General features: G+C 43.9%; 1 long non-coding RNA gene across 1 annotated transcript; it reads left to right on the top strand.

Annotated features, from left to right (window-relative positions):
- The first annotated feature begins 9,082 nt into the window (after nt 1–9,082).
- On the top strand, nt 9,083–18,066 carry LOC146683447 (uncharacterized). The gene is made up of 3 exons (XR_014917667.1): nt 9,083–9,238; nt 11,996–12,126; nt 17,523–18,066. It is a non-coding gene; the product is annotated as an uncharacterized LOC146683447 (long non-coding RNA).
- Nucleotides 18,067–21,175: the final 3,109 nt, after the last annotated feature.

Below are 21,175 nucleotides of genomic sequence, written 5' to 3'. Positions count from 1 at the left end.
ACTCCTCCAAGTGGAGTGACACAGGTTTTTACAGACAGACTTTGATGTTTATTTTTAAATCAGGGGCAGATGACACTGATTTCTGTTTGATTTTCATGCACGTCTCATCTGCTGAAGTTTTCAGATTTCTCACAGCACCTCAATCAAATTACAAAAACTTCACAGCGAAAAGAAAAAAATTAAAAAAGTCAACAACAGTGTGGTTCTCCAGAAACGGCTTCCCATTCCATTAGGAACAGTCCAGCAGAGACATGTTGTCCTTGAATTTTTCAAAAGGTCGGGGCACCGCAATCAAAATTGTACTCAGCTCAGTGCTGGGCTATAGGCGCATATATCCGTGCATCCCTACGAGAGAGACCACTATTTTATTTTATTTTATTTTTTTTTTCAGAATTTCTATTAATTCAACATGAAGCCTTCGAGAGCATCCAAACCATCTGAACTGGGGTTAATGGGAGGCCTGCTGCAGGTAGCTGTAGTTCCTGTGAACCCTAAAGAGCACCCAGGCTAGACACACGTTTTCTACATAACCAGATTATGTTACACTTTAATTAAGATCCTCGCAGTAAGCATGTGTTTATTCTTCTGCTTTATTTCTTATATAAATCAACATTTAGCTGCACACGAGCGTAACTGGAGCTCGCTTTAGATGAGTTTTATTTTGAGATACTGCGGCTGTCGGTCCTTTATTTCAACAGATTGCACGGCATCTCAACTGCAGGCCATGGCTTGTTTATAAGGCACCTGTTATACTGTTTTCTTTATTTTTGCCATATGTGTGTGTGTGTGTGTGTGTGCGTGTGCACAGAGATGGAGGTGATTAAAGTAGAGTGGATCGCAGCTAAAGCAGCTGGTTTCAGACAGGATGACCTGAGGGCTTGAGACGAGGCCCAGTATCTTACTGTAACGACCACAGCATACGTCAGTATACAGTGGGGCAAAAAAGTATTTAGTCAGCCACCGATTGTGCAAGTTCCCCCACCTAAAATGATGACAGAGGTCAGTAATTTGCACCAGAGGTACACTTCAACTGTGAGAGACAGAATGTTAAAAAAAATATCCTTGAATCCATATGGTAGGATTTGTAAAGAATTTATTCGTAAATCAGGGTGGAAAATAAGTATTTGGTCAATAACAAAAATACAACTCAATACTTTGTAACATAACCTTTGTTGGCAATAACAGAGGTCAAAGGTTGACTATAGGTCTTTACCAGGTTTGCACACACAGTAGCTGGTATTTTGGCCCATTCCTCCATGCAGATCTTCTCAAGAGCAGTGATGTTTTGGGGCTGTCGCCGAGCAACACGGACTTTCAACTCCCGCCACAGATTTTCTATGGGGTTGAGGTCTGGAGACTGGCTAGGCCACTCCAGGACTTTCAAATGCTTCTTACGGAGCCACTCCTTTGTTGCCCGGGCGGTGTGTTTTGGATCATTGTCATGTTGGAAGACCCAGCCTCGTTTCATCTTCAAAGTTCTCACTGATGGAAGGAGGTTTTGGCTCAAAATCTCACGATACATGGCCCCATTCATTCTGTCCTTAACACGGATCAGTCGTCCTGTCCCCTTGGCAGAAAAACAGCCCCATAGCATGATGTTTCCACCCCCATGCTTCACAGTAGGTATGGTGTTCTTGGGATGCAACTCAGTATTCTTCTTCCTCCAAACACGACGAGTTGAGTTTATACCAAAAAGTTCTACTTTGGTTTCATCTGACCACATGACATTCTCCCAATCCTCTGCTGTATCATCCATGTGCTCTCTGGCAAACTTCAGACGGGCCTGGACATGCACTGGCTTCAGCAGCGGAACACGTCTGGCACTGCGGGATTTGATTCCCTGCCGTTGTAGTGTGTTACTGATGGTGACCTTTGTTACTTTGGTCCCAGCTCTCTGCAGGTCATTCACCAGGTCCCCCCGTGTGGTTCTGGGATCTTTGCTCACCGTTCTCATGATCATTTTGACCCCACGGGATGAGATCTTGCGTGGAGCCCCAGATCGAGGGAGATTATCAGTGGTCTTGTATGTCTTCCATTTTCTGATGATTGCTCCCACAGTTGATTTTTTCACACCAAGCTGCTTGCCTATTGTAGATTCACTCTTCCCAGTCTGGTGCAGGTCTACAATACTTTTCCTGGTGTCCTTCGAGAGCTCTTTGGTCTTGGCCATGGCGGAGTTTGGAGTCTGACTGTTTGAGGCTGTGGACGGGTGTCTTTTATACAGATGATGAGTTCAAACAGGTGCCATTCATACAGGTAACGAGTGGGGGACAGAAAAGCGTCTTACAGAAGACGTTACAGGTCTGTGAGAGCCAGAGATTTTCCATGTTTGAGGTGACCAAATACTTATTTTCCACCCTGATTTACGAATAAATTCTTTACAAATCCTACCATGTGAATTCATGGATTTTTTTTCCACATTCTGTCTCTCACAGTTGAAGTGTACCTCTGGTGCAAATTACTGACCTCTGTCATCATTTTAAGTGGGGGAACTTGCACAATCAGTGGCTGACTAAATACTTTTTTTCCCCACTGTATATGTCTGTCTGTGCCCTAGCTCCTCCTTCATGGGTGGGCTGATCTGAACGAGACTTTGCACTAACATCGTCACACATACGTTGATTATTAGCATCTATATATTTTCTTTTAAAAACAAAATCCCAATTCTTTTGATTTTTTGTTTTATCATCTTAATTTCATCCCACTCTCCCATGAATGCTGCATTATGTTCTATGCTCCATTTGTGTTTGTTTCATGAACCCTACGGCATGTTTTGCAAAATTTAATGTAAAACTGTTTTTAAATGTAATGTTTAATATGTTTTTTATAACAGACGAAATCTGGAGTGGGTTCAGTTAAAATACAAAGTGTAAAGGCTCGTCGTGTTTTTACCGGTGAGAGTTGCTTCACGCAGTTTGCAGTGCATCTTATTTTCTTTGACATCAAGTGTGAAATGTGTCCGTACGTCTGCTTTTCCTTCCTCCCAAGCTTTCACAATTCGTTGCATTTTCATGAGAAACACGGAGCTCGTCGTACCGCCTCAGAAAATAAAACCAACAACCAAAAAACCAAAAACAGCCAGGGGGGCAAATTAAACGTGCGTGTCTAACCTTACTGCACAAAAAGATTACTTCTGATTGGATCATCCACCTTTCTACACAACTTAATCAGTTCTGACTGGATCTCATCTCTCAGGAATTTTTTCATCTCATTTTTATTTAATGACGAAAGCACCGATACACCTAATCATAGTTTTTATTTAGCTTCCATCTTGTATTTGTAAGAAGAAAAACGATGAAAAATAAATGATGAAAATTATTGGGCAACAAAGTTAACACTGGTATAACGGCAGCAGTTTGAGGTTAAACGATCAGTCTGTGTAAATTTAGACTTACAAACAAGATATATAGATATAGTTTATTACATGTCTCCTAAAACTACAGGTTATGTGCGACCTGAGGTTTACAGTTTAGGTTTTGTGTGTATGTGTGTATAATTCTGATCATTCTGTTGTTATATACAGTGATACAACAAATAGAAATAAGATAAAGATAAATTTACTACAGACAGTTTTTACTAGTCTTACTAGCAAAAGTCATAGGTGGTTTTTGCTTGTGAGACTATTAAGGATTAGTTTATAGGATTATTATTTGCAGAGCATCAAATAAATGTCCTTTAAATTTGTTACTTAGAAGTCTTCTTAGTTTTAGTTTCACTTCCTTAAAGGATGGTTTCACATTTTTCAAGCCTGTCTAACAGTGCTCACACGCCTATACACAGTGACAGTTTCAGGTCACTGTAATCATTCCTCCTGTCCATACTGACTGTGAGGAGATCCCTCCCTAAAGCAATAACAGACCAGGGAACAAAATCCACGGTCATCATTCTGTGCAAATATACACGCTTTGTTACGCAGGTCAAGGTGGTATCTCTGTTACTGACAGTCTTTTCACTTCAGTATTCACTCCTTCTGTTCACTGTGGCGTTACAGTGGAAGAACAACGACACAAGTCACTTTGCAGAGTGTACTGTCACTCTCATTTTTAGGTATTTAAAACAATTCAATCGTAACAATCCCACTGGGGTTAGCAACGTGTTGGTGAAAAGAGAGCCAGAGTTGTTCCGTGGGGAGTATGCTTAGCTGTAGCAGCTACGACGTTTCAGTGTAGCTACAGTAGGTTCATGCTTCCCTGCTGTGTCTGATCTGACAAATGAGTTATTCTGTAAAGCTGAAATGTCTCACCCGGTTAGCTGTGGCATTACCACCCTTCCAGTCTGGCTTCTTAACTCATCTGCACTTATGAAATAAGTTTATTCGATAAAGCAGCTAGCCTGTTATTCTCTTCATTCTGCGCCCATAAGTGATGCAGGAAGACATTCAAACTAGAGTGTCCACATCTCTCTTTCTCTCTCTCTCTCCGTCCGTCCACTGTCTTCCAGTAAATGGAGGATAATTTTAGAGCGATAAAGAGCCCGGAGGATATCGAGGGGAGGGAACGCGCACACGCACACACAACAAGATGGTCCCTCATTCCCTGTTGCACCTGCTGACCCCACAGGATCCACCGAGATCTGCTACTGCTGAATGTGCGGCTTGTATACACACACACACACACACACACACACACACACACACACACACACACACACACACACACACAGGAATGCGTACACACTTTGACTAATAGGCCTAATGCTTCCTGAAGAGGGCCCAGCACTGCATTAGCTACGGATGTGGGATTGATTTAGAAACTGAAAGCCTTCTAGTGTGTGTATGGGTTAGTGCTCGTGTATATGTGCTTGTGGGGGGAATATATTGTACACTCAGTGGTGTTTTTTCTTCAGTTCCACTCGTTTTGGCATTATTTATAAAAAAAATGAAGGAGTTTTACCAGTTTTAATGAAGGCTGTTCAGTGATGATGTATAATGTTTACATATATGCAGAGTTTCATGCCACAGTTTTATTCTTTTCAGAGCGTCAAAGCCTCAGCACAAATGTTTTGGCTGTCATCAGACACTTAAACTCTCCTACTAATTTTAGCCATAACAGAAGGTCTAATTAAGGCAGCCTGACCCCTCACACCAATTAAATGGTGGTGAATCTCAGGAAAACATTAGTCCTTCTAATGTTGGATTAATTCCTGACATCAGTTTTAAAAAAATTAAATTAGATAGATCAGTCCCTATTTCATTTCACAGCGGGCCTCAGTTCAAAGCGACGCAGACTGAACATGTGCAGTTTTTAACATCAGTTGCTGATAACAGCTGCATACAAATGCAAATGCAATTTAAAAAAACCCCCAACTTTTTAGACTTTAATGTGCATAAAAAGTGTGAATAGCAGTTCCAAACACCACTCAGAAAGCAGGTAGAAGAGCAAGTCGTCACAGAGACAGCAAAACCTGTTATGTTAATGCAAAAGTACTATAAAATGAAATGCATTCATGAAGACGAGTCAAGTTGGTTAAGATGAAGTGAATATCATAAAACAGCAGCTCAAACACCGGGGAGTTATAACTGGGGATGTTGTGGCAGGCCTACATAAAAAGGAGTCTTGGTTCTGTGCTGCTGGTGAGGCGTGGGCATGTAAATCAGGTAAATCTGACGCAGGTGATTCTGCACCAAATGTAACAGCTAGCACAACAACAGAGACTACAAAACGCCGAGGCATAGCAGAGTCTCCGCTTCACTTCAGTGGGTAATGATGGGAGGCCGTGGTGTGCTTTCTTCTCAGAGCTTCTTACTGTATAAAGGTTAACTAGTTAGGATGCCACTTGGAGACTTCACAAAGTGCCTTGTTATTTTTTTAGAGTAATGTTACACACTAAAGTTGTACTTTTGTCGTACCGTACTCGGCACTTTGACATAAGTAAACCAATCAGTTTACTTATGCCCAGCATTCCTCCTGGGATGTAGGCCATCAACAAGGGATCCTCCAAGGTGTTCAGTTTTGAGTTATAGTCTTAATCTGATGTCAGGTGTGTATCAATTTCTTGTATTCTTTCGAAGGTCTTGTTGCGATGCATTGCATTCTTTGGCCTTCCTCTTTTTCTCCTCCCTTGGAGCTTCCACATCAGGGCTTGTCTGGTGGTGATGTTGTTGGTTGGTTTCTTCCTGTCCATCTTCATCATCTTCTTCCCATCTCTCCCTCTACAGGTACTTGCTTCACTTTTTTCCCCACAGGTCGTAATTGCAGATCTTGTTGAGCCAGTAGACCTTTAAAACTTTCCTCAGCCAGCTGTTGATCAACATCGGTATCTTATTAATTCTGCATCATAGAGCAACACAGATTTCACAATTGGTGTTCAAGATTCTGATCTTGGTGTGTTGGCTTTTGAGTATTTTGAGTTCCAGATGTTCTGGATCTGGACACTGATGGTGACCATAACTTAAAGGATAAATTTCATGTTGTATTAAATAGCACTGCTGGTCTGTGCGACTAGAATTGTTTTGACACACAAACCAAAGAGTCAGAAAGTCAGATTAGCACATTGTGTGAAGTTGTGCTTTTGTGGATGCAGAGAAATGCCGAGAATACTTAGTTTGGTTTAGGTGAGGGTATTGCCTGGGTAGAGTGTGCAGGAGACAGGACGGCTGCTCATTAGCTGTCAGTACACTGTACTAGTATCAGCGCTGCAAAAATTGGAGCAATCAGACATCATCAGCAGACGCTGTACCGGAAAAGTGGCAAATTAAAGGACATTGGTGCCTTTACATGCATCTGCATTGGATATAGTATCTTGAAAATCTTCAGGTTTATGGTGTTTGTGCGACCTGTGCAAAGGGTTACAGTTACACTGCCTCTTTTTTGCAGTAGAATAGACTTAAAATCTATTCCTTGATTTGTGATCATATTCTGTGCATTGTTTCGTGTAATGGTAAACTTAACCCAACCTTAACCGTCTGGTCTTCTTGTGTTTGCTGATAAACATCGGCAAACCATAACGTAAGCTTAACGTGAAGCCTTGTGGAATTTATAGGAGAAACAAAGAGGCCATGGAGCGTGGCATCTGCTGCCAGGTGAACGACAGTCGGTGCTGATAGAAAGAGCGAGAGCGAGGGCCGAAGTGGAACGGGTTAAAGCGTGCTGAGAGCAGAGGAGAGGGCGAGGTGGCCTGGGGGGGGAGGAGAAGAAGAAGAAGAAGAGCAGAGAAACAGAAAAGCAGACGTGGAGGAGGAGGTGAGGAATTGATGAAGCAGAAAGCTGGGTTATTCCTGCTGTGAACCTATGTGTCTTTGCTCGGTGTGTGTGTGTGTGTGTGAGTATAAATGGCAGGCTTTGGCAGTAAATGAAACTGTTTATCAGATCAATATGGCCATCATCTCCCAGATGACTGTGGCCTCTGCTGAAGAGCAATCATAAATCACAACCAAATATGGAGGACAGCGATCTATACCTACTGAGTTTGTCGCTGCGTGCCTGCCTGTGTGCACGCGTGTGCACAAGGATGGACGCGGCTCTTTGTTTTTGTCTGTGGTAACTCGTCGGTGACAGTGTTAGTGCGTCCCGTGCGAAACAGTCGTCTTCTTTCTCTCGATGCTCTGGTTGAAGCAGAGATCTGAGATGAAGTAGTCACAAAATGGAGACAGGAGAAACACAGACCACACCTTATGTTATGAGCAAAAGGGAACAAACACGCAAACACACACATCGTGCGACACATCCTTCTCCATAGGGTTAACAGCAGTGCTCTTGCTCTGTCTGATGGCCCCCAGTGCTCTCACTCTGAATAATGTAGCCTCCCGATATCAGTGACAAGAGTCTCGAAACCAAAATAGCATCTTGAGCTCCGATAAATATAGAAGGTAATTAAATCGGCAGCAGGAGAAAGAGGCAGAGAAAAGCCAGGGAAAAGGAAAGGTCTGCTTTATGTGCGAGGGTAAAACTCCCCTCTGCAGGGGATCGCGAGGATCGATTGAACGCCAGCAAAACGCCATTCGTTGTGTGGCCTCATTTTCCTCAAACTCGCTCTGTCGATTTTGTCATTTTCGGGGTAGATTTGCGTGCACGCACACACACGAGATATGGCGGTTGGACTGCGTGTGTTTCAGGGCCTTCAGAGCGCAGTGAGTCAGCACTATTTCAGCGGTTAGTTCTCATGAGACTCGGCTGCATGTGAGCGCCGGCTGCCATCTGCCTCTTGCCACTCTCTCGCCCTTTTTACTGCCTCTACCTGCCCCCCTCCCCCCTGCAAAAATCAGATGTTTGCACTTCATATGAATATGAATCTGGGGATTGATCCTGCGTGTGGCAGAGGAGTGGGGGGGTGAAAGGTTACCGGGGAGGTTTTGGATGTGCTTGTCAGAGCAGCCTGGCCCCCATCTTGACATGATCTCCCTCTGGGAAAGTGTGTGTGTGTACACGCGTCCACTCAGTGACATGTTGTGACAGAAACTGACTGACAAGCTCTTTGCAGCTCAACACCAACCACTGCAGAGAGACTAATGATGACATCTCTCAGGCCGTACACACTGCTTTCTTTTTCTCCCCCTCCATCTCTCACACACACACACACACACTGAAACACTCACACTCACGATGTCTTCCTATCCCTCACTCTCTTTGTCTTGTGTTTCTCTCCCTCGACTACCTCTTCCTCTATCACACGCCCACACAGACAATGGCATCCTGTATATTGTCTCCCTGACGCAAAGGCGCAAACACTCGCACACACACATTCGAATCAACACACACACTCACACACTTAAATTCATGCCCACAGTCATACTAGTCTGCATGACAAGTATTTCTCAAATGCACATCTTCTTTTCTCTTGCATTGTCTGTCTCTCTCTCACATGCACACTCTCTCTTTTTCTCTTTCTCACACACACACAGACACACACACAAACGATGCACTACTCTCTCTGTCTTGGAATTTTACATTTTGATGAAGGAGGAAGCACGTCGTCCAATCAGAGCGGGGAGAGACCATCTCGGAGCAGACAACAGGGAGGTTTGGAGGCAGTCGGCCGGGCCCTCCCTGTCAGCTCTGGCCCCTTACGTCCCCTTGGCTCGGTGCGGCTGGTGGTACGATCCACCAGTGGCTCGATAAGAACCCCCTCCTCTCTGTCTCCCCCTCTTCTGTCAGTGCTAGGGTGTAGCTGCTGATCCCATGGTACAGCAGCGAGAGAGAGAGAGTGAAAGGGAGGAGGAGGAGGGACATCAGGTGTCACAGATCTGCAACCCCAGTTGAAGCTGCATTACCACGACAACCAACTCCGGGGGTGCCTCCAGGTGAGTCTGAGGACACACACACACACACTTTGGTACACATGCTGTACACATGAAGTGACTGCACATGCAGGAATGTGTTGAATTGGCAGAGTTACATGCACAGGTGTTCAGCTGCTGATGTGCTCTGGCATGTGTCACTTTTTGGGATGCTGTTAACACAATAGTGGAGCTGAGTGGAGTGTGTGGATTTGTGTGTGTTTGTAGCCATGCCAGAATGTACAGTATATGCGTATATGTGTGTGTGCGTACGTACGCCATCCCTCCCTGTGGTGGTGGGAGACAAAGGGTCCCCTCTGTCTGGCGCTGTAGCACCACTGCTCACACCTCCGCCAATGGGTGGGAAAGTTCTCCCTGTCAGCAATCATATGTGATCAGAAAAAGCCCCAAAAAAAAAGAAGTCAAATAGGATGCCCACCACCACCACCTCCCACCCCATCCTCGTCGAACACTCCTGACTCACGGTGATAGGAGGACACGGTCACAGCAGATGATCAGCCGGTCGGTGGGGGTGGGGGTGCGCTCTGAGGACACGGAGGCTGAGAGGAAGGGGGAGGGAGGGTGGTTGGCAGTCATGACACTACTGTAATGTGTAATAGACGTACAGAACGGGGTTAAAATCTGTGTGTCCGGGCTGGGAGGGGGGGGGGGGGGGGCAGTGGGTTATCAGCCGTTCACATGACTACATGCATGCATGTGACAGAGTTCGAGCAGGCAGGGAAAAAATAGAACAGAGAGAGAGATGAGGAACATAAATGTGCCAATCCGTTACTGACCGATGATCCCAGACAAAGGGGCGTTGGATCATATGTGCAGTCTCGTGTCGTGGGTGGATGTGTGGGTGGGGGTGATGGGGGTTGGGTCCGTACATTGAATGGTATACGCTCCATAAACGCCTGCAAACTGTAACGCGTGAGCGCCACGTATGAGTATGGTGTTGTTCGTCTCCCGAAGATCACACGTGTGAGTTGCATTGCGCCGCTGTGCGCGTGGTCCTCTCTGACACCCTCGTTCAACCCGTCCCATTTGACAGCCGGTCGTCATCCCACCCTAACCCTCCGCCGTCTTGCAGCAGCAGCGGCACCAGCAGCAGAGCCTCCCTCTAACAAGGCTGTGAACTGGTTCAACCCCGTCCATATGACACTAAATTATCAATCCTCTCTTTGTGTCAGCTACTGTAATAGATGTTCTCATATCCTTAGGTGGCCTTTGTTAAATTCTGCCCATGTGACTGCAGATCTTTGTAGAGGGAGTGCAGTCTGGGGAAGTTTATAGTCCTCTTGATTAGCATTTTATGGGCTTTTATTTTAAAAAGGGGGGGAATGCTGTATCAGACAGTTGGACGCTTGAATTAATGAAGGTTTTTGCATTCAGAAGGACCCGTTTACTTTGGACAAAAATATCTCTTACGTAAGAAGAGACTATTCCATCTTTTTCCCACATCAGGTTTGTGGTGGATCGCGCAGTGTGGGTGAGACAAGAAAGTTAAGGGTCTATGAGGGTGGAAGAACCGGGCTCAGACCCGTGACACACAAGTGCACGGGACCCATATTCTGAACACAAGGAACGATGCATCGAAGTCAAACAGATGGAGGTTTATTAATTGCATGACAGGTGTGGGCTGTCACTCAGTGCTATTCTATACATCGTAAGATCTGAGTCATCCATATCCTCCCCAAAAAATGAAGCTTTCGGTGTCCAAACTGCACAGTCTGCGAGGGAAAATGGTGGTGACAAGAACGAGCTGTACGTTTCTCTTTCAGTGTCCTTTTCTTCTCTCTCCCTCCTTTCAATTTATTCCATTTCTCACTCTTCCATTTCCTCTTTTCTCCGAGCTCATATGCACACACTCATTCCCCCTCCTCCTCCTCCTCATCCTCCATATGTGAGCACTGACAAGCTGTAGGGCGTGCCCCCTCCCCACACACACACACACACACACCCAACACCGTAATGTACGTTTACAGCGAGCCATGCAGCGTACATACATCCACGCCATGTGGAGTTCACACACGGCTGCACACTCAACTGACACGCCGGCCGTCATACGTGTCGTGGGTTTCCACTGAGAGGCCCCCCACGCAGAGACACACTTCAAAAAAGACGTCGAAGACCCACAATTAAGGCGTCCTCTTATATATTTTGGATAATATGAGGTAAGTGGCACAGCGCGGTTTGTTCGTGTGACGGCTGGAACGCTGCAAAATGACGGCGTAAGCAACAATTACCCTAATTGAAGATTCCAGAACAGTCCTGCAAAATGGCTGCCGAGCCGGCATGTCGTCTGTGATGGCCGACAAGAGTGTGTAGGTTTGAGGCGTGTATAGCTGCGTGTGTGTATTTGTCTGTCTGTATGCCTGATTGTATATAAATGTGTGTGTGTGTGCGATAAGTCTATATGAGAGTAATCCTGCGTTTGCTTTTTTTTTTTTTTTTCGTTTGCTTTGTGTCAGGGGAAGTCTCCGCTCGCCGGAGAGCTCTGCTAATCCATAATTACCCACCTCAGTATACCTAGACTGTAGGAGCCATTATGTCAAACCATCTTACTGTAACAGTTGATGATTATGTTTCCTGGCTTCGGTAAAAAAGCGCAGACGTTTAGCTTTGAGAAGAAGACTCAACATCTCCGTTTTTTTATTTTTATTTTTTTGGCTTTCGGCTTCACGGCGGCCATCTTCAAAACGTCTGCGTTATCACAAGATCGCCATTAAGGTGCTGAATGTGTTCTGCCGAAAAGCTGACTTTGTTGTTTCTTTACAGCTCTCTGCCTTGGCCAGTCCAGGACCCAAATGCACGGCCAGCACCACGTCCAGCTACCCACCCACCCATCCATCCGCCCAAACAGCCAGCCCAGCCCTGCGCAGAACTGGCAACTCGCAGGAGTCATCAGGGTTAGTGCTCCATTGGCACGCCTCCGTGCCAAAATCATATCGTAAACCTATAGATCTGCACTTAAACCCAAAGGCCAGACAATCAGATAATATGGAGGAAAAGACGAAGCGGGTGAATGAACAAAGAGCCGCTAATAAAACAAGGCTGCTTCTCGCAGTCACAATCCGAGCAACGAAAAGCGGCGTATCCTTGTCATCTTAAGGGGGGTGGGGGTTTACTGACGGCCATTTTGTTTGTTGACATCCTCGGATCTCTTCATGCGTTTACACAAAGAGCACAGAGTTCATTTTCCTCATCAGTTCTCTTCTGACAGCAGCTCGATACATTATCTAAGAAAGAGCAGCTTCCAGAGGTGGCTGCCTGCTTAAGTACACACGCACACATGTAGTCGCACACGCTTTTGTACAGAGATAAGCAGCATTCTTTCATTTACATACCCACTTTTTTCTGCTCTTATTAGCCTACACACACACACACACACACAGATTATAAGCATCACTGGATTAAGCTAAAGCTGTGCCGTTTTGCTAATAATTCAAATACTGCAAGTGCTCGCCTTTTCTGCAGTTCATCAGGGAGACGCTCTAAAAAGACAAAGCTGAACTAAATGACTACCAGCGCTCGGGCCTTATCGCGACTGTGTGGGTGTGCGGCTTGTGTGCTCATGTGTAAGAGAGAGCGACGGCGTGTGTGCGCGTGCGCACGCCAAAGGTCGGGCGTACACATATAGATCTCTGCCGCCGCTTCCAGTGCATTTGTCAAGCGATGGCATGGACACAACGTCCTGTCGAATAGCGGCGAGGAAAGACGGAGACGAGTAACGCGCCGCCGTACGTTCACATGAGACGGGCCTGCTGATGGGGTGTGTCTGTGGATGTGTATGTATAGGTGTGTGTGACATAAAGAGAGTATGCGTGTGAACGTGAGATACCTCTGCTATCTGCTATTGATTGAGTGTATAATTGTCTCCCCTACGCTCTCGCTGCCAACTACTGTAATATCAATACAAAGGAGCCATTAGCTTAATGCCTATAAATACAATAGAGGCTCCAGGGGAGAAAAAAAAGGCAGCTTGGCTTTAAAAAAAAAAGAAAAATAGAAGAATTTAAGAAAACGTCGAATATGATCTCTGAAATTACCTTCTACTCTTAATGGGGACCAGATAACCGTAAACGCACCGTGTTGTTTTCTAAATGAGACAAACGCACATCCTGCGATATTTTATCCGTCATAATATCTGATAATTATACGTGCTGTTACAGAGCAGTACAAGTAGAGACTCACTTAAAAGAGCTTCTGGTTTTCGGTGCTAACCTAAGGACAATTTAAAAATCGGGCCATACAAGAGGTAAAGTTAAAGAGGCCGAAGTAAAGACATAATCTTGTTTTCTTAAACTGTTTGAATGGAATTATATGGATGCTCACTTTGGACTAAAAGGTAATATGAGGACATGAGTGTGTGTGTGTGTGTACCTGTGTTTGGCAGACGGCCTTTCAGACCTGAGTAAAAAGGAAATGGATGCTTGGCAAATGCTCAGCCAGCATCTTTATCGCTGCTGCTCTCAGAGCTGACCACCACAGCTCCTTAATAACAGACACACAAAACACAGAGTCACGTCTATTTATACTCGCAGTAACACCTCGCAGCCTGTCAGTACCTTTCTAGAGATAATATATAAGATGTGCCGCCATACAGCGGACCGCTCGGCTCCATTAACGCAGACAGTTATCATCTGATTTAAAGAGGAAGAGGAAGGAAACGGGAAACTAAAGAAATCATCATTGTGACCATTTTTTTCTTCGTTTTCCCCAGCGTGTGATGATTTGCTAAAAAAAATAAATAAATAAAGAGGAGGAGAGTTTGACAGAAGTGGGTATTGCGGTTAATAATGTGGGTCTAAAATGCAGAGAGGGGAGGATGTTCTCCACAGCAAAGCTTTTTGCCTCCCTGGCTTCCTTCCCAAGACAACAGACATCGTCATTTTCCAACTCAATTTACAGACGCATTAGGAGATGCTGAGACGCGCCCAACTCTCTCAAATGCAATCAGCCCGCCTGTGTGTTTTAAGAGGAAATTGAGGGTGCCTTCTTTATCGACTCCTTTTTGACTTCTCCTCTCGTCTTCTGGAGACTCGCTGTTTTTCTTTTTCTGCATGCAGACTTTATTCACAGCCAACCTTTCCTAATTCGACTTCCTTTTACATGAAAATCTGAGCACGTGTGTGCTGAAACCATTCTGTCAAAGCTTTAGATGTAGTCATCATTTATGCTGTGGTAGGTTCAAAATATCACTGCTCTTTAGATTTCAAAAAATCAGGTCTGTCTTTAGCTGCTTGGTTAATGTTCATTCATCTGAGCACGTTTTGCAAATTTTTGATTATTTTTAGGTGCCGAAGAACAACAAAGCCCTTTAAGTCCTAAGATTTAAGGCCTCACGTCTCCTGAAAAGAGGTTTTTCAATCAATCTCACAGTTTTATTTCAGTTAATGTTATTTCTAAGCTTCTTTTTTTTTTTACAAAGGGCCCATCTAAAATTAAATGCAGGGCTAAATGTTAAATGCAGCCCACCACATACTTACTTAATTACCAAAAATAAGCTAGTTTGACAGTTTTGTTTCTGTTGATCTCAGATCCTGATATAAATAAAGAAGCACTCTTTAAACCTGGCTTCGTGAAACCAGCAGATTCTCTCTGTCTCTGTAATTGATTTCACACGTTTAAGCTTCCCAGTAGTTTTGTGAGTGTGCTTAGTGGAGACACTCAGAACAAAGTCCACTCTATCCACGTAGTTCCAGTTGCAATGCCTACAATCCTGCAACGTGCAACATCCTGTTTGACCCTTAGCTAAACATATGACTAATTGCGAGCTCAAGGTAATAAAAAAAAAAGCAAAAAACTGAAGAGGCAGGAGCAGACAAAGGAGGAGGGCCGGCAGCGGCAGAAATCAGAGGAAGAGATGGAGAAAGCGGCGGTTGAAAGAGAAGAAAGAGACACGTTTGAATAGATCTGCCATTACGCCGCCTTATCTTTCGGTTCCTGCGTTCTCGCACAAATGTCACAGATCATTCAGCCTCTTTTTTCACCCTCCATTTCTCGCAGCATCACCCCATTTCTTGTACCAGCTGTTCACTCATCTGTTTCACTTTTGATCTGCTCATTTTTGCATCACACTCTTTCTCTCTGCCTCCTTAACAATTTTTTTTCCTCCCTCTCTTATAAGCCTTAAACACTCACTTTTCTTCAATAAGCACTTCTCCTGAATCGCCCTCTGAGAACTCGCTCACATGTATAGCGCCAATATTGATTATTTCTCACTCGGCGAGCACACAAAGCGTTATTCGTATATGCTGTTAAATGGCTTTTTTTTTTTTTTTTGTCTGCCGAGCAGCTGTGTAGATCCATAGTGCTCAGGTGGAGGTGGGGAAGTGAGGAGGAGGGGTAGTGGAGGGGGGGTCTCTCTCTCCTAGCTTGTGGACGTTATCTTGAAACGAGGGGCTGGCTGCCATAGCAACCATATGATGAAGCAGGCAGGGCTATTTAAAGGAATTCAGCTGCTGCTCGCGTTCCCGTCAGCTTCAAACCGGTCCAGCGAAAGACAAAGAAATAGATCCCCGTCTTTCCGAGCCCTCCGATCTAATGGCTCGGTGACAAAATGGAGAAAATGTGACAAAGGGAACGTCTAAATGTAGTCTAAATGTAGACGTACTCCCCTTAAACAACTTACAATACGTACAATACTGAAATATTCTGTTTTGTTTGGTTTTTTGTTGTTGTCTACAACTCCTCAGGATGTATTCTCCAAGCACCATTTGAAGTGTTTTTAATAAATCAGCTTTAATCGCAGCCTTCCCGGCAAATCTCGCATCCAGCTTCTAACTGCAAAAAAACGAATGCACTTCCTGTTTTCTGTTAAAATATAAAATGTAGTTAAAGCTTGATGTTTGTGGCATTTTCTTTATTTTACATTGATGTGTATATGCTTGAATTATCTGCAGAAGGGGCCACTGTACTGTGTAATGTCTCAAATTATTCATGACAAATAAACCCATACTTTTCCTCCAGAGAGGTATTTCTCAGTGGACAGCAGCAGCACACGAGGAAACAAGTGCGAGACGAAGAACAACTGCTGTGCACACACACACACACACACACACACACACAGGAAAGCAGAGAGCGCGCACAAAGGGAACACACTCCTCGTACACCGCTTTCTCTGTCAGTATAGTCATTTGAAGATGCAGACTTGAAGGAAAGCGTACATATATTTCCTATTGCCCTCTTGAGGAAATTGGATTTTAGCTTAGCCTCCCATGTGTCGCAACATTTAACTGATGAATGAGAGGCAGTGCTTTATTTTTCTTTTACTTCTCCATCTCAGCTTTACACCAAATAAGCCCCCACAGGAAGCTGTTATGAGCACAGTATTCAGGATATAAAAGTTAGTTTTCCCAAGTCAGCAAATTAAGGCAGAGATCAAATAAGCTGCAGCAGCCTGGGCGATCCAGGAGTGAAACAGTGATGTTTATTAATCAAGGGGGAGGAGTCCAGACAGCACTTCATTTTTGACCTTAATTGTAGGTATTTGTGTGACGTTTACACAGTTTCCTAAACTGTTAATGGTTTAATTAAGAAAATAATGGGAAGGTTAATTTATATTAAACATGACAGCTAGTTGCAGACTTACTTTAATGGGTCTGTTCCAGAACAAATTAGCATCAGCTAGAAAAGTGAAAACGTTTAACACTTTGGAGGAATCAGACTCGCCGGTTTGGGATCACTGGGTGGATAGGTGATTCTTCCTCTCTCATTAATGTTCTTTTATCATGCTGATATTCACCACCATTTTAATTTGAAGTGCACAATAACGGATAAAACCACTGGTGTTCTTTATCACTGAGTCGAGCCCAGCGTGCTGTTCCAAAGCCTGTGAGAGCAGTCAGGAAGATTTAAAGTGCTTCATAGAAGCAAAATTATGAGTGACCTCTCTCGTAACACTCCCTCCGCTCGTAATACTCGCTCCGCTCTTCACTCTGCTCTTTATCTCACTCTAATCCCAACTCATTTCATATGCTAAGTAAAAGCTTATATCCCCTCTTCACTGTACGTACACACACGCACTTCATCGCTGTGGCGTGATTATAAAATTTGCATAGAGGATGTTTTCGGAGCTGTGGAGAGCTAAAGCGGGGGTTGTGGGTGGTCTAATGTCTGGCAGGTGTAGAGAGGTGGGACAGAGACTCCCAGAATCTCGCTCACGTCTGGATTTACGATAACCCAACAAGAGGAACCCAGAGAAAGTTCCCTCGTGTCTCGGCGTCTCTCTCTCTGCTCGCCTCAGATGGTTTCCTCGGATTCTAATTTGCATCTTCTTCTTCCTTTTTTTCTTTTTTCACAGCTGCCACAGATGTAGCGAAGATTAGGAGAGAGAAGAAGAGGCATAGCTGACTCTGTGCACCCAGGGAGGATGCAATGAGGTGGAACTGCCTCTCAGTTTCCCACTGGAAAAAAAAACTTTACCCATCAGAGCGCCATCTGCTGACACGGACACGGTGGGGCGGGACAGCTGGTGTTGTGAATCAGGCCGCCACAGTCCAGGGACCGGCTACTTCCCAACACCAGGGTCTCACCATCACCCCTCACATCTCATTCTGCGTGTATTTGTCAGCTAATGTTCTAGTTTGGTTGTTGTTGTAGTCTCTTACATTCGTTCATGTTGTTACTTGTTTGTTTTTTGTAAAAACTACTTCTCACTTGACTGAAAGTAAAATTGCCTGTGTTGTAAATTACACACTATAATACCTGAAAAAATACAACAAAAAACCCAGTTGAAGTGCCATTGTGAGAGTAAATCTTCCAAAAAATATGGAAAAAATGAGACTATAAATTATCTGTCGTTTTAGTAGGGTAATTAAATAAAGTCGTCAAAATATTTCTGAGAACATTTGTCAGTTTTTTTGTTGTTGTCCCAATTATAATTTGTAATAAAATGTCAGAGTTGCCAATACTCCTCACTAGTTCCATCCATATTAAATAGGAATCAAACAGTAATGGGATCCCACAGGGCTCTATTTTGGGGCCTTTATATTTGACTTTTTGACCTGTCCAGGTTGTACCCTGCCTCACGATCTGAAAGTTTCAGTGATGTAAATAAACTTAATTTATGACTGGACATCTGGACATTTATGGTTTTGTGTGATAAGCCCAAGGAAAGGGCTTACTGTGGTGCCAGCGCTCTTGAACTTTAGTGCACACTGACTGAATCACATAAGCCCCAACACATGTGAAACTTAACATTATAAAATGTGATGAATATATGGCACATCAGTTTTACCTCCTTCTTATTAATCTGCATCCATCATTATGCTGCATTCATCTCGTTTCCCCGTTTCAAGAGATGCATGATCTACTTGAAAACTATGCACAAAATACATAGCATACTTTTTTCAGACATCTGCATGAATAGCTGGCACAAGTGTGGTTGATGGAAAGAAGTATATAAAACACCTCTAAAATTAAGCCCCGCTTTCAGGATGCTATAGCCATAATTGGACATTTTCAGTCAATTCAGAAAAGAACTACGTAGAATGCACTCCACACACACACAGTTTGATGCAGTGCCGGTCTCAGCTTTTTTTAAGCACACCTCTCCCGCCTCACTAAAAAAACGGAAAGAAGACTGTTATCAGTCCAAACGCCACCAGCTGTGTTCTCACCTGCCTCCCCAGCACCGCCCCGTTGAGCCCACTGCACCACTCCACCCCTGCAGCCGAGCCCGGGACCACACCTCCACCACACACTAATATCAAACAATTACAGTTTCGGTTCACTCGCACATCTACACACAGTATTTGCTGCACCACTCTAGTTCATGTCTTAGTTTTAGACCTTGGATAAAAACAGTTTTCTATTTCATCCCATTAATGTACTTATTACACTCACATGAGAATATGCAGCTATATCATCTAAATATGGCCTGAGGGCTGGAATGTGATCCTTGGACTATCTCACTCCAGTCAGTAATATCCTTAAGAGAATTAAAGAACCCTTAAAAATGAAAATGGGAAGGGTTATGCAGGGGAATCTCAAGGTTTATGACTGTTCTAACACTGCACTGCTACTGAACTCTACTCCATCCATCCATCCATCGTCATCCGCTTTGTCCGGGGTCGGGTCGCGGGGGCAGCAGCCTAAGCAAAGAGGCCCAGACCTCCCTCTCCCCAGCCACCTCCTCCAGCTTGTCCGGGGGAATACCAAGGCGTTCCCAGGCCAGCCGAGAGATATAATCTCTCCAGCGTGTCCTGGGTCTGCCCCGGGGCCTCCTCCCGGTGGAACTCTACTCCAGTGACATGTATTTCATCACTCATTCAGGTAGTGGTGCATATCAGACAACCAGCAAAATGCCGGCTAATTTATTTATTATTTACAGTACTGTGCAAAAGTCTCAAGCCACCATTTATTTCTTTATATATTTCTTGGAAATGTGGAAATATGTGAGGTGATTTATTGATATGTGCAAATATAAAAGGAAATACAGTATACAAGGCAAAATCGGAGATTGTACAAATCTAACAAGCTTGAAAGTCAATATTTGGTATGACCACCTTCAACACTACCTGAACTCTCTTAGGCAAGCTTGCTCATAATTTATTTAAAGAGTCAAGGAATAGTTCGAGGCTTCTTAGACAATCAAAGCTCTTTGGATGTTGGCTGCCTTTTCTTCCATTCTCTATTAAGATGATCAAGATGATCCCACACTAATGCTGAGATTCAGGCTCTGGGGAGGCCAGTCCATGACTTATAGTGCTCCATTGTGTGTTTTTATATCCAGGTATGCTTCATTGACAGTCTGTTTGGGATCACTGTCATACTGAAAAATAAATCTGCTGCCAAACCATACATTGCAGATGGTATTGCACAGAGCTCAATGTCTGATGGTACTTTTCTCTGTTTATAATTTCATCAGTGATTGAAATTATAAACACATATTATATTTTCAACAAGATCCTCATCGTAACTAGCTCATGTAACCCCAAACCAAGACAAAGTTTCCACCATCTTTTACTGATGACTGTAGAAACTCACTGTTGTGTTTCTCTTCTGTCCTCCTATGTACTTACTGATGACCATCCATTCCATTCAGGGTTGCAGATGTGCTAGGGATGGGGTGAAAAGCAGGGTATAACCTGAACAGCAACCTGTACATTAGTCTGTACATACAGTGATGTGAACCAAAGAATTTTGGGTTCCTTACGTGATCAGAAATGTTGTTCAGTCCACTTCTTTTGTAATTTGGCATACATAAGCCTTTTCTTCCCAGTTCCCTTTATTAGGTACGGCTTCTTTACAGCCAACCTTTCACTTGCAACATTTCTGACGAGGCTTTAGTGAACAGTAGATGGATCATCTGAAGGGCCAGATGCATGTCTCACGTCCTGTGTCAGGTCATTGCTGGGTTTTTTTCCTGTTTCTTACATACATGACTTTCAGTTGCTGTTCGTCTGCTGTGGAGAGTTTTTGGCAGGCTTTTTGGTACCATTTTTCTTAACTCTTCAATGATTCATGGGTCAAGTTTTAGTCATTTAGCACATGAAAATATTCCTCTGAAAATAGTCCAATACAGGGACAAGAATGAAAATGAGTGAAAAAGCAGCCAATGTCCAGAGAAGACTTTGAAAGACCAAAGCCTGGAGAACTAATGCACAATCATTAGAATTAAAATTCTCTTTGAAATAAGTTTGTGTTCACAGCAATTAATATGATTTTATTATATTAACATAGTGCGAGATTCTGTTGGCTTTAGACCAAAATTCCTGGTAGAAGCGTACTCAATTGTTACTTTTCCCTTGAGTACATTCCAGAGCCTGTACTTTGTTGCTTTTACTTGAGTGAATAGGTTAAATCATTAACAAGAGTATTACAAGAGTATTTTAATACAAGTATGTGCACTTCTAATTGAGTACAGAATATCTATAGTTGGGCCACCTCTGGTTAAAAGTTAGTATAGTTATAGAAGCTATTTGGCAATGTGCGTAGGACGGCTAAGAAACG

The sequence above is a fragment of the Copadichromis virginalis genome, linkage group LG22, assembly GCF_057382275.1.
Source record: "Copadichromis virginalis isolate Kocher_CV1m ecotype Utaka linkage group LG22, C_Virginalis_male_GT1.1, whole genome shotgun sequence".
Classification (NCBI taxonomy): Eukaryota; Metazoa; Chordata; class Actinopteri; order Cichliformes; family Cichlidae; genus Copadichromis; species Copadichromis virginalis.
Note: the sequence above shows the minus strand (reverse complement) of the source record. Positions and strands in the feature narration are given on the sequence as shown.